This window comes from Ammospiza nelsoni, chromosome 23, assembly GCF_027579445.1.
Source record: "Ammospiza nelsoni isolate bAmmNel1 chromosome 23, bAmmNel1.pri, whole genome shotgun sequence".
Lineage (NCBI taxonomy): Eukaryota > Metazoa > Chordata > Aves > Passeriformes > Passerellidae > Ammospiza > Ammospiza nelsoni.
Genome location: NC_080655.1, coordinates 48,581 through 62,765, shown reverse-complemented (window position 1 = coordinate 62,765; position 14,185 = coordinate 48,581). Strand labels below are relative to the sequence as shown.

General features: G+C 47.2%; 1 long non-coding RNA gene across 2 annotated transcripts; it reads left to right on the top strand.

The window, feature by feature from the left end:
- On the top strand, positions 1 to 3,623 carry LOC132083410 (uncharacterized). 2 transcript variants are annotated; one of them, XR_009419928.1, is made up of 5 exons: positions 1 to 247; positions 872 to 935; positions 1,633 to 1,708; positions 1,827 to 2,594; positions 3,368 to 3,623. It is a non-coding gene; the product is annotated as an uncharacterized LOC132083410 (long non-coding RNA). The 2 variants fall into 2 exon arrangements; XR_009419927.1 differs by having other exon boundaries at positions 3,190 to 3,623.
- Positions 3,624 to 14,185: the final 10,562 nt, after the last annotated feature.

The following is a 14,185-nucleotide window of genomic DNA, read 5'->3' as shown; positions in this document are numbered from 1 at the left end:
GTGCCGCAACGGCCGACGCTGCCCGGGATTTTTCTCTAAATCGGCAGTAAATACAGCTGAGTAAAATTAGCTTGGTTTTCTTCCTTCTTTTTTAACTGAATTGTTTTTATTAAAAATACTATTTGAATATGTAGAAAAAGTGGGGATGTCCTGTACTATATCCTAGCTTTTCTTGTTTATAGGGTGCTCAGAAAACATGCGTCCCTTAGAGTCCCTCAGAAAGGTTCTCAGTGCGATCTCTACCAAGGTATGTATTTACTAATAAGTGATCCCTTTAGATATTTGCCTGTGTACCTTTTCCTGTAATTCAGAGCTTGCGTTCTGTGGGTTTTATGATAAACCTGTAAAATATGTAAGAATGCTTTTGCAAGTCTGAATCGTTGAAGGCAGCAGTAAGTGGATTTAGAGCCTGTTCTTGACCAGACAACGGGAAAAAGTGTGACTTTGATGCTGAACTTGTTTTTTTCATTTTTCATTTGACTTGTCTGGAATGATTTAGGAATAGAGAGAGCTAGAAAAAGAGAGAAATAGAATTGATTATGGAGCACTCCTCAAATGCTCACCACGATTCAGTGTAGAGCCGAAGTGAAGGGTGATGGAACAGAGCTCTGTGCTTTAGAAGGAAATAAATTTAAACCTGACCTCCGCACAGAGTCTCACTAACTTCTTTTGTTTTAAAATACAAAATATTATTAGGAAGTGTTGGAAGTTAGTGTTTTGGGAAAGAAACGGCAGTTCCACAGAACATTCCATTTAACAGAGGCTCTGGGAACGATTCATGTTGTAACTGCTGTCACTGCAATCAGTTGGTGGTTCAGCCTTGAAATGTGCACTTGCCCTTCTATAAAGCACTGTTTTGTTTGCCTTTCAGTGCTATGAGTCTTGATAAATTGGAGAAGAGCCCAAGAGAAATTTTTCATCCCTTGATATAAAAGGTAGGAAGTGACTTTTTTTGGTTTGGTTCTTTTTCTTTATTATTTCCTGGAAATAAAAGTAATTAAGTATAGGTACTACTGGTTTGTTTCTTCCAGTAGCAGATGATAACAATAGCAGTAGTAATAGTAAAAATAATAATAGAAATAATAATAATAGCAATGTAATACTACTTAAACTGTCTTTATCCATTGAACTGGCCATTTCAAATCAAAACTTCTAAACACAAATCAAACCATCATCCTCGTAGAATCTTTCACAGCAGTGGGCTATAGATCCTGGTTTTGTTGACAGGATTTATTGGTTCTGGAATAGCAAGAGGGAAGTACAAGCCTAACTACTTCTAGCTCACAGACCCATCCAGTGAATACTGCTTTGTGTTTTGGTGGGCTTGTGATGACTTTGAAATCAATTGCTCATTCCAGTAAAAAAAATTAATGTTTTTTTGAACCTGACAGCAGAAATAACTTTAGGCACCAACTTAATAATAACAGATCACCAATTTAAGTTCATAATTTTATGCTGTACTATCAAAGTTTAAAGGTAAATTTTTACTTATTAGGAGATGGTATAAAGTGTATGTTCCAATGTGTTGGATGTATGCAAAGGTACATACGTACCCGAAAGTCCTTAGAGGAAACAAATTTTTACGTCTGCTGTTTGATTGTTTATCATACAATATTTGGTTTTATTTCCCAGGGATCGGTGAATTTTAACTTTGGAGTCCTCTGTGCTAAGGATGCTCAGCCTACAGATGATGAAATGTTCAGTAATGGTGAGTTTTTCACCTTCTCTTTAATTGCTATGCTGATCTGAATAAGAAAAAAACAAAAGCAAGAGAAAAAAAAAAGGATGGTTTATTATTTTTTACGCTGTTATGTTTGTTTCCTCAGTATTTGCTGCAGCTCTGCGAACCCAAGCTTTGGGTTCCTTCTGTCCCACTGGGAGTTGCCCAGTTTGGTTGCATCTGGTGAAATTCACCCTGAGACCTTACAGAGCTAGCTCAAACTACGTGAGAGCCATTTGCAGTTCTCTCCAGACACCTGGAGAATGGGTGATGTTTCTGAGGGTCTGGCAAGTATACTTCTATCAAAACTCAGTCTGTGAAATTTCTGGGGAAAACCCTTCTGTGTCCTGAAGGGTTCAAACTCTGGTGAGGATCCAGTTATCAGGTGCTCACCTGGATGGTTCCAGCTCTTAAAGTGAACACTTGTACTCTTACCCTGTAGTTTACATCTATTGTATTTTTGTTATTTTGCAAGATTTTACGGCTTTGCAAAATATTGTGCGTTTCACTCTTTGGAACCTCTCAGATCGTTCTTTGGTGCAGCACCACCTCATGGGACACTTGGCTGCCGTCCTGAAGGGGTTGGTCGCTAGAATTGTAAATCCTGGAGAGTTTGTAAGTCTTCTGTCCCCAGGGAGGTACCATGCTTTGTTTACTTTTGTTCTGTTTGTTAGGCGCTGCTTCTCATTGGAAGTATGAATTTCAAACTACCCTGTTCTTATTTTAACTGTTTTCCTGGTTCTCTCCCTACGGCAGGGAAAGACTCTCGTATCCTTGTCGTCGGGCTCGGTGCTGTCCAAGAAGATGCAGAGACTAAAAAAATCATAAGAAGCAAAATATGACTGCAGGGAAAACAAGCTGGAGAGAACAAAAGGTGATATTGTTATCCTTACCCTGTATTAGAAACATCCGCTGTGCTTTGATGCTGGCAGCTGCCAGGGGGCTTGTTAGCTCTTTGTAGGCAGGTGTAGGTGTTCACTTGTAGGTTTTTTCTCTGGACAAGTCAATTCAAACTTTGCTAAGCTTATATTTGCAAATTACTCTCTAGCACAGTCCAGCATGACATTTTTGAATGTTGTAAAAATACCATGTTACTTGGAAATTGCTAATGATGAGAAGCTTTAGGGAAAAATAAGATGTCAGGGTTGGGAGATGTGAGAAGAATTTTGAGGGGATGTTAGACTGAAATAAAGCACACTTGAAGCTGGACTGGCACGCTGGCAGATCCCCTATTAAACAGTAGCGCTGAGATTAGCCTGGGGGTTGCCCATTGTTTCTGTAGAAATAAATGTTTTCTGGTCTTCAGAGGTAAGCTGCTTTGAAAAGCTGGAAGGCACAGCATAGTGACAATCCGTGTGCTTCGCATTAAAAATAGATTTCAGAAGGGTCCTAGGCTTTTGTCTTTTCCTAGAAGTCGATGTAATCCTATTGAGGAGTTTTTAATTCTGTGCTGCCATGTCATCGATCAGGGCCCTGTCGTACTAATCATCATACAGATGCAAAACAAAAAATCAGACCCTGTCCCGACCACTTAGAGCCCAGAACACGATTTCCTCAGGCTGCCATTTGTGTGCCATCGGTACTCACCACGGAAGCGAGCTGGGGATTGTTGCACCCGTTGGGAGCAAACCGCTTCTCGTCACACAGAAATGGAATTGGGACGACGCCTCAGCCAGCCTCTCTCTCCTGAATCTGCAGCAGAGCAGTTCCAGTCCATGCGGGCAATCCAGTTCCTGACGATCTGAGCGCACGGAGCAGCGCTCAGCTGCTGTGGGGGGCTCAGGGAGGGCAGAGTGTGCATTGTCATCTTCCTGAACCTACAGACGCGAATCAAAGTGAGAAGCCACAGGGTGGAAATCAGTCGCATATATGCTAAATAAAACTTGCAGGTTTTTTTTAAGAATTGTTTTTGCTTGTTCTTTGTTGTGCTTCTGTGCTTAGAAAACCTCCCTTTACAATCAGTTCAATTCATCAATTGAACCTTTGTTTGCAGACTCTCACTGAGCAGAATTTGTTGCAGACTCAGTGCACGCTGTGCAGGCCTCCCGGGAGTGTGAGGAGCTCACGTGTGCTACTTTTTGCTTTAGGACGCTCTGAGGTATTTATTCCTTTTGGGATACATGATGAGAATTCCCAAGAGAGGTAGTTATAAGGTATGACATCGGGAAAAAGCCTGTGTGGTTGGAATGTTGTTGCTGTCAAAAGTTAATTTTTTCTTAGCCAGTAGTTAGCTTTTTGCTTTATTTTTGTGGTATCAGTATTTTATTGTTTAAAAAATTCCTTCAAAATAACTTCAGTGGTCGCCCACCAGTACCTTGTTCAGATTTGCCTATTTGCTTGTAGCTGAAATGTTCACATCTTGTTTATCATTCTATTTAAGAAACTGCTGCCCAGCCAACTAATAACTGAATATCCATCTGTCTAGGACACGGGGAGAGGATTTAGGTAATGTCTTTATTTCCAGAAAAAAGTTCCAGTGTAGTTTCTAAATAGAGGAGAAGGGGGTGAAGACTCGGGGCTCTGATGCCGTTGGGGCACCCCAAGGTCCCCAGGAGAGGGGGCCCCACTGCGGTGCAGGAGCAGGTGTGTTCTCATGTAATATTGAACAAATTATAAATATAAATATGAAAATTATAAACATGAAAATATTTTTAAAATACTTAAATAAAGCGGGTTTTCTTTATTGGTCAATAGGCAGTGTTTTGATTGTAAAAATTATAAATGCAAATAATATAAAGGTAGAAATCTAAGTTTAGAAATATATAATAAATACATACAGATAAATATAAAAATTTAAAATATCAGAAAAAATTAGTTGTAGCAGTAGATATTATACATAATTTAAATAATGATTTAAATCTATTTTAAAATTTTATATATATAATATATCATTATTAATGTAATACATCCAAAGAAACGATAAATTAAAATATGAATGTATAATTATACAAAGTATAAATAAAAAATATTTCAGTATCCTTTAAAAGAAGGGTTTTTTTATTTATTTGGTTAGAGACGGGGTTTTTATTTGGAATAATGGAAGTATTATAGAAGTATAAAATTAAATATAGAAATATACAGTCAATATAGAAAGATATTTGTAAAAACACGAGCGAACGACGCCTCCTTCGGCCGAACCAAGGCGAGACCGGCGGAACCTGACGGCCTCGAGCGAACCGAGGCCAGGCTTGCGAGGCTGCCTGAACGGAGCCGAGCTCAGCCGAACCGAGCCCGCTGCTCTCGTGCGCGCTAATTAGCGCGAGTGCGGTCACTGCCCAATGAGCTCCTGTGCCACGCCGCGCTCCCGATCGTGTCCGTGCGATGGCCGGGCCGCCCGCGGGACGCGGCAGCAGGAGAGCCCCGAGCCGGGCGAGTTTAACGTGAGGCGGCGCCGCTTGCCCGCCGTCAGGGAGCCGAGCCGAGGCGAGCTCAGCCGAACGCGGAGAGAGCGGCTCCGAGTTGGGCCGAAGCGAGCCGAGCCGCGCCGAGGGCAGAGAGCGGCTCCGAGTTCGGCCGAAGAGAGCCGAGGCGCGCCGAGCGCACTGATCGGCTCCGAGTTCGACCGAAGCGAGCCGAGCCGCGCCGAGCGCAGAGAGCGGCTCCGAGTTCGGCCGAAGCGAGCCGAGCCGCGCCGGGCGCACTGATCGGCTCCGAGTTCGGCCGAAGCGAGCCGAGCCGCGCCGGGCGCACTGATCGGCTCCGAGTTCGGCCGAAGCGAGCCGAGCCGCGCCGGGCGCACAGAGAGGCTCCGAGTTCGGCCGAAGCGAGCCGAGCCGCGCCGGGCGCACTGATCGGCTCCGAGTTCGGCCGAGGCGAGCCGAGGCGCGCCGGGCGCACTGATCGGCTCCGAGTTCGGCCGAAGCGAGCCGAGCCGCGCCGGGCGCACTGATCGGCTCCGAGTTCGGCCGAAGCGAGCCGAGGCGCGCCGGGCGCACTGATCGGCTCCGAGTTCGGCCGAAGCGAGCCGAGCCGCGCCGGGCGCACTGATCGGCTCCGAGTTCGGCCGAAGCGAGCCGAGGCGCGCCGGGCGCACTGATCGGCTCCGAGTTCGGCCGAAGCGAGCCGAGCCGTGCCGAAGGGTCGAGTCCAGCCGAATGCAGATGACAATGGCCGAGTTTAGCCGATTAGAGCCGAGTTTAGCCGAGCAGCTGTGAGCCTTGCACGCTTGAGGTGAGCGTGCATCGTTGCCGGCCTGGGATTGAGTGAAATGCACTAAGGAAACCAGCTCTGGGGAGGGAGGCAGGGAAATCCTCTCTTAACGTTTACCAATTCGTCCGTCAAACTCATCACGGCAGGACAGAGTGAAGACTGAAAGTGTAAGAAGATGTGGAGGGAAACAGAGAATCTGGCAGGAGCATCGAACGCACAAGTGCACGAATTTTGCTTTTTGCTTGGATGTAAACTCAGAAGTTGTAAGGAATTTGGGAAGGAGAAGGGACATTTCAGAAGGAGAAGAAGTTGTTGTTGGAGTCCTGGCAAAAGCTTTAAAAAAAAAAAAAAAGTGGTTTCTTTTTTCTTCACTATTATATTCTTTGGTGGTATATGGTGTGCTGTTTTATTTCTTGGTGTTATTAGCTCTGTGTAAATTGTTTATTGAGTCAAGCTAACTTTGCTTGGGTTGTTTTGTATTTGAGGTAGGATCAATTTCAAGAGGTTTCTTTCACAGACTTCTGATAGGTATTACTGGGATTTTGGTTTTGTTTACTGTATGCATAAACATAGAGATTTGGTAGGGCCAGCTGGGCTGCTGGAGTTTTGGGTGTGAATTTATTAGATGGCTTTTGTTAAACACAGAATAATTATGTAAGGTAACAGCAAATTACCCAATTACCCAATTGATCTAGCTATGTAACCTTACCACAAAGTTTTATATCTTGCCAGTTTTCTGTTCTTCTGCTCCAAGTAGTTGTTGCAAAAAAAGAAAGCACTGTTCCTTTTCTGAAAAGTTTTCTTCTATAACAAGCCCTTTACTGCCCTTGAATGTGAGTCAGAGGAGCCAAACAGCTGCAGCTGCTCTGAGGGCTTGGTGGGATTCGCCCCCTCCCTTTTCCTGGGTGCCATGGGAACGAGAGGCGGGCACAATCAGGGGTATATTAACCCCAGCCGTGGCTGAGGGGCTTCATTCCCTCTCTGGGATGTGCTGGGTTAAGAGCTCTCCTCATTTCAGTGAAGAGGCTTTTTCAGCCCGTCTCAGCATCTTTTCAGCAGGTGTTTCTGGGCATCTAAAGCACAGAGGCTTGGAAGATTCTGTGAAGAAAACAGCATGGAATACAGGGAGTATTTAGGTTTGTGATTTTGGGTTTTGTGTTTAGGAGTGGTAAGGTGCTTTTGTAATTTTTAGTTTTGCTCTGGTTGTTTTTTTGGTTGGATTTCTTTTGGTGGAATTTTTGGTTTTTTTTGGTTTTCATTTTGGGGTTTTTAGTTGGTTTTTGTGGGGGTTTTGGATTTTTTGATGTTTTCTGTGGTTTTTTTGTTTCTGTGGGGAGTTAGGTGTTTTGGGACTTATTGTTTGTGTGGGTTTTGTTTGTTTGGTTTTTTTCTTTGTTTGTTTTTGGGATTGGTTTTGTTGGGTTTTTTTTGTTTTGTTTTGTTTTTTTTTAATTGAGGAGTGCAACTCCCTGAAATTCCAAGCTGTGTCAAGCACAACATTTTATTCAGCAGATTGATCATGTCACAAGAGGGATCCGCCCAAGGTCCAAGATGATGTTTGAGATTGAGGCTTCAGGTGAGTTGAGGATTGTGATTGGGAGAGGGAGGGTGAGCAGTTAGGAGTTCTTGGGAGGGAGTTTGCAGGCAGCAGGGTGAGAAAGGGTCTTTATTTGTTTATTTGAGGCCTCCCCCACACAAGGCTTCTCAGAAGCCTAGCAGAGGCATTCCCATGTCTTACAGCACACAAGGTCATCCACTGCACTCAGGGGAATGCCATTTAACTTTGCCTTTCTCTAACCCAGGTGCCACTCCTAATGAAGGCCTTGGAATCATGATGAAGCTGGAGCCTGAAGGAGCCAGGCACACTCAGGAGAGGGCAAGTAGCTGCCTTGGTGGGATTTGGCCCACATAACTCTGGACTCATACTTTGGTTTTGGTTTTCTTTATTGTAGCTCACCGAGAGGCTCACAGGCCATCACGAGGCCCTCCGAGGCAGACTCATTTCAGGTGCAGTGTGGATTCCCATCACCGATCATCCAAAAGATAAGTCGAGGGCCTTGGCCTGGAGATGAGAGAATAGTGGGTTGGGAGTTCTTGGGGCAGATTTGAAAATTGGCAGCCGGAAAAGCAATCTTCTCCAAGGGCCTCTTAGGACAGCTAAAGGGAGAGGCTCTCCTTTTGATGGCAGCTTTCAGGCGGGCAGTGCAGAACAGCTCCGGTCTGTGTTGTGTTGTCCAGTGTTCTGTGTTCCCTAGTGTGTCTTTGGGGTCCCTTTTGCCTTCTCCCCTCGAGACCCTCACCACAAGCATGATGTGTCGTGTTTCATGTCCCCCCTGTTTGCCACGTTCTGTGTCACGGGTGTGTGCACACATTTTTTGCCGGAGCTGTTCTGCCCTGCCGCATGGCCTGCTGCAGTAGGAGAAACCGTGGGGCGTTGGAATTTGTAATGCTGGCTGTACTTGGGCTCTAGATGCTATTCCTAGATTGACATAAGGTGTTTGCACCTTTTGAGTTATCCTGGTGGTGTTTGGCATATGTTGTAACTTTCTTTCAGGTGCAGACGCATTCCATGTGTGGCAGGGGGTCAGAGTTAGGAGGTGTCGGGCCTTCTTAGGAGTGCGGTGAGTAGCTGAGTGGTGGGGTTTTGGCTGATGCGGTGCCAAGATCAGGGACTGATGTTTGGTTCTCTTTACTCTAGCTGTCTCAGAGACACCAGCCCAGTGCCAGCAGGACCTTCCCAGCTGACGAGGTGGCCTTTCTTTGCACCTGACAGGGACCAGCATCCCCAGATGTCTGAGAGATAAGTAGAGGGCTGTGACCCACAGAGGGGATGAAAGCATGGTGCTGGTTTGGGAATTCCTGGGAGGGGGTTTTGAGTCCAGTTTTGGGGGGGGGGGGTGTGGTGTGTTCATGAAGTGGCCCCTTAGGCCCCATAAAAGCCAAGTCTCACTTTTGATTGCAGTGCTGAGGTGTGCAGCAGGGCAGAGCAGTCCCGGTGTGCATCGTGTCACTTGTCTATTGTGCATTATGTGTTGTTTGCGTATGCCATATCTTTCACTTAGGGGGGCCTGTGAGAAACCCTGGCATCATTGTTAGCCTCTGTGATCTCTGCACTCCTTGGCCTGGCGCCCAGGCCACAGAACTTTTGACTAGGGAGCTCAGACAAGCATCAGACTCTCTTCTCTCTTTGGAAGCATCCAGTCAGACGTCTTTTCAGGTCTTGTTCTGAGCTGTATGGACAGCTGTGCCCCACCTGGATCCATTATGGTGGATTAGGACTTGTAATATTACGAGGTTAGGTAGAGGATTTTGACTGTAGGATTCCTAGGCATCAGTCTTTGCTGTTCTTGGAATAAATCATTCAGTAATCATCTTCTTCCTCCAGGGTTCTCTGAGCCTCATCAGCTCACCATCGGTCTCAGCTCACTCATCTCCTTTTGCATTCTCTCAGTCCTTGCAGCCATTTTCCTTGCCAAGAGATTTCTGTTCCTGTTGTGTCCCCGTTGTCTGTCCTATCCTGTGTCATGGCTCTCAGCACACATTTGTGCCGGAGCTGCTCTGCCCTGCTGCACAGCCTGGTGCGATAGGAGAAGTCCCAGGGACTTGGAGTTTGTAATGTGGGGTGTAGTTGGACTCTAGATGGGATTTGTAGATGGGCACATCATATCTGGAGCTCATCAGTTATCCTGCCACAGTGTGACTCTTGTCCTAACTTTTTTTTCAGGTTCAGATGGATTAAATGTGTGCCAGAGGGCCCCATGCCAGGTGTGGGGATTCTCCTGAGTAGGTGAGGCCCCATTTGCCTCTGCAGCAGACTCTGTTACACCGCTGTTCTTTGTCTTTCTTTTAGGAAGTAAATCTGGATGCCAGCAGTCAAGGTGAGCAGTGGAGAGAATTGGTTGTTATTGCTCAGCTCTCAAGCACAACAATTTCGCAGCAGATTCATCGTGTCACAAGAGGGATCTGCCCAGTGTCAAGGATGATGTTTGAGATTGAGGCTTCAGGTGAGTTGAGGATGGTTACTGGGAGAGGGAGGGTGAGCAGGCATCCAGTTAGGAGTTCTTGAGAGGGGGTTTGCAGGCAGCAGGGTGAGAAAGGGTCTTTATTTGTTTATTTGAGAGCCCCTCCCAAGGTGTCTCAGAAGCCTAGCAGAGGCATTCCCATGGCTTACAGCATACAAGGTGATCCACTGCACTCAGAGCCACTTAACTTTGTCTTTCTGTAACCCAGGTGCCACTGCTAATAAAGGCCACAGCCTTGGAATCAGGATGAAGCTGGAGCCTGAAGGAGCCAGGCACACTCAGGAGAGGGCAAGTAGCTGACTTGCAGGGATTTGGCCCACATAACTCTGGACTCACTCTTTGATTTTGGTTTTCTTGATTGCAGCTGACCGAGAGGCTCACAGGCCATCACAGAGCCCTCCAAGGCAGACTCATTTCAGGTGCAGCGTGGATTCCCCTCACCGATCATCCAAAAGATAAGTCGGGGGCCACAGCCTGGAGATGGTGGAGTAGCAGGTTGGGAGTTTTTGGGACAGATTCAAAAATGAGCAGAGAGGAAAGCAATCTTCTCCAAAGGCCTTTTAGGACAGCTGAAGGGAGAGGCTCTACTTTTGATGGCAGCTTTCAGGCGGGCAGTGCAGAACAGCTCCAGTCTGTATCCTGTTGTCCGGTGTGCTGTGTTCCCTAGTGTGTCTTTGGGGTCCCTTTTGCCTTCTCCCCTCGAGACCCTCACCACAAGCATGATGTGTCGTGTTTCATGTCCCCCTGTTTGTCACTTTCTGTGTCACGGGTGTGTGCACAGATTTGTGCCAGAGCTGTTCTTCCCTGCCGCATGGCCTGCTGCAATAAGACGAACCATAGGGAGGGGGAATTTGTAATGTTGGCTGTACTTGGGCTCTAGATGCTATTCCTAGATTGACATAAGGTGTTTGCAGCTTGTGAGTAACCCTGGTGGTGTTTGACATATGTTCTAACTTTCTTTCAGGTGCAGATGCATTCCACGTGTGGCAGAGGGTCAGGGTTAGGAGGTGCCGGGCCTTCTTAGGAGCGCGGTGAGTAGCAGAGCGGTGGGGTTTTGGCCAATGCGGTGCCAAGATCAGGTACTGATGTTTGGTTCTCTTTAATCTAGCTGTCTGAGTGACACCAGCCCGGTGCCAGCAGGACCTTCCCAGCTGACGAGGTGGCCTTTCTTTGCACCTGACACAGACTGGCATCCCCAGATGTCTGAGAGATAAGTAGAGGGCTGCGACCCACAGTGGGGATGAAGGCATGGTGCTTGTTTGGGAATTCCTGGGAGGGGTTTTTGAGTCCAGTTTGGAGCGGGGGGTGTTCATTAAACGGCTCGTTAGGCCCCATGAAAGCCAAGTCTCACTTTTGATCACAGTGCTGAGGTGTGCAGGGCAGAGCAGTCCCCGTGTGTCTCGTGTCACTTGTCTGTTGTGCATTGTGTGTTGTTTGTGTATCTCCTGTCTTCTACCTTAGGCCTTTGAGGGCCCTGTCAGTACCCCTGGCATCATTGTTAGCGTCTGTAATCTCTGCATTCCCTGGTCTGGCACCCGGGCCACAGAGCTTTTGACTCGCGAGCTCAGACAGGCATCAGACTCTCTTCTCTCTTTGGAAGCATCCAGTCAGATGTCTTTTCAGGTCTTGTTCTGAGCTGTATGGACAGCTGTGCCCCACCTGGATCCATTATGGTGGATTAGGACTTGTAATATTACGAGGTTAGGTAGAGGATTTTGACTGTAGGATTCCTAGGCATCCGTCTTTGCTGTTCTTGGAATTAATCATTCAGTAATCATCTTCTTCCTTCAGAGTTCTCTGAGCCTCATCAGCTCACCATCGGTCTCAGCTCGGTCATCTCCTTTTGCATTCTCTCAGTCCTTGCAGCCATTTTCCTTGCCAAGAGATTTCTGTCTGTGTCTTGTGCCTATTGTTTGTCACGTCCTGTCCTGTGTCACGGGTGTCTGCACACTTTTGGGATGGGGCTGCTCTGCCGTGCTGCACAGCCTGGTGCGATAGGAGAAGTCTTGGAGACTTGGAATGTGTAATGTGGGGTGTAGGTGGACACTAGATGGGATCTGTGTATGGGCACAGGGCATCTGGAGCTCATCAGTTATCCTACAAGAGTGTGACTCTTGTCCTAACTTTTTTTTCAGATTCAGATGGATTAAATGTGTGCCAGAGGGCCCCATCCCGGGTGAGGGGATTGCCCCGAGCAGGTGAGGCCCCATTTGTCTCTGCAGCAGAAGTGTGTATGGTGAGTGTGTTACAGCTCTGTTCTTTGTCTTTCTTTTCAGGATGTCAATCTGGATGCCAGCAGTCAAGGTGAGCAGTGGACAGAACTGGCTGTTATTGCTCAGCTCTCAAGCACAACAATTTTTCAGCAGATTCATCGTGTCACAAGAGGGATCTGCCCAGTGTCAAGGATGATGTTTGAGATTGAGGCTTCAGGTGAGTTGAGGATGGTGACTGGGAGAGGGAGGGTGATCAGGTATCCAGTTTAGGAGTTCTTAGGAGGGGGTTTGCAAGCAGCAGGGTGAGAAAGGGTGTTTATTTGAGGGCACCCCACACAAGGCTGAGAAGCCTAGCAGAGGCATTGCCATGTCTTAGAGCACACAAGGTGATCCACTGCACTCAGAGGAATGCCATTTAACTTTGTCTTTCTGTAACCCAGGTGCCACTCCTAATGAAGGCCACAGCCTTGGAATCAGGATGAAGCTGGAGCCTGAAGGAGCCAGGCACACTCAGGAGAGAGCAAGTAGCTGCCTTGGTGGGATTTGGCCCACATAACTCTGGACTCATACTTTGGTTTTGGTTTTCTTTATTGCAGCTGACCGAGAGGCTCACAGGCCATCACAGAGCCCTCCAAGGCAGACTCATTTCAGGTGCAGCGTGGATTCCCCTCACCGATCATCTAAAAGATAAGTCGGGGGCCGCGGTCTGGAGATGAGACGATGGGAGAGTATCAGGTTGGCAGTTCTTTGGCCAGATTTAAAAATTGGCAGTGGGGAAAGCAATCTTCTCCAAAGGCCTCTTAGGACAGCTAAAGGGAGAGGCTCTACTTTTGATGGCAGCTTTCAGGCGGGCAGTGCAGAACCGCTCCAGTCTGTATCCTGTTGTCCGGTGTGCTGTGTTCCCTAGTGTGTCTTTGGGGTCCCTTTTGCCTTCTCCCCTCGAGACCCTCACCACAAGCATGATGTGTCGTGTTTCATGTCCCCCTGTTTGTCACTTTCTGTGTCACGGGTGTGTGCACAGATTTGTGCCAGAGCTGTTCTTCCCTGCCGCATGGCCTGCTGCAATAAGACGAACCATAGGGAGGGGGAATTTGTAATGTTGGCTGTACTTGGGCTCTAGATGCTATTCCTAGATTGACATAAGGTGTTTGCAGCTTGTGAGTAACCCTGGTGGTGTTTGACATATGTTCTAACTTTCTTTCAGGTGCAGATGCATTCCACGTGTGGCAGAGGGTCAGGGTTAGGAGGTGCCAGGCCTTCTTAGGAGCGCGGTGAGTAGCAGAGCGGTGGGGTTTTGGCCGATGCGGTGCCAAGATCAGGTACTGATGTTTGGTTCTCTTTACTCTAGCTGTCTCAGAGACACCAGCCCGGTGCCAGCAGGACCTTCCCGTTTGTCAAGGTGAGCTTTCTTTGCACCCGAGACCCGCATCCCCAGCTGTATGAGAGATAAGTAGAGGGCTACGACCCACAGTGGGGATGAAGTCATGGTGCTGTTTCGGGAAATACTGGGTGGAGTTTTTGATTCAGCTTTGGAGGTGGGGGATGTTCATGAGGTGGCCCCTTAGGCCTCATAAAAGCCAAGTCTCACTTTTGATCACAGTGTTGAGGTGTGCAGGGCAGAGCAGTCCCGGTGTGTCTCGTGTCACTTGTCTGTTGTGCATTATGTGTTGTTTGTGTATCCCATGTCTTTTACCTTTGGAGGGCCCTGTCAGTACCCCTGGCATCATTGTTAGCATCTCTGATCTCTGCATTCCCTGGCCTGGCACCCAGGCCATATATGAGTTTCTGATACCTGTCTGAGCTCCCCAGTCAAAAGTTACCTCTTTGGAAGCATCCAGTCAGATTTCTTGTCAGGTCTAGTTCTGAGCTGTATGGACAGCTATGCCCCACCTGGATCCATTGTGGTGGATTAGGACTTGTAATAATATAAGGTTAGGTACAGCATTCTGACAGTAGGATTCCTAGGCATCCATCTTTGCTGTTCTTGGAATTAATCGTTCAGTTATCATCTTCGTCCCCCAGGGTTTTCTGAGCCTCATCAGCTCACCATCGGTCTCAGCTCACTCATCTCCTTTTGCATT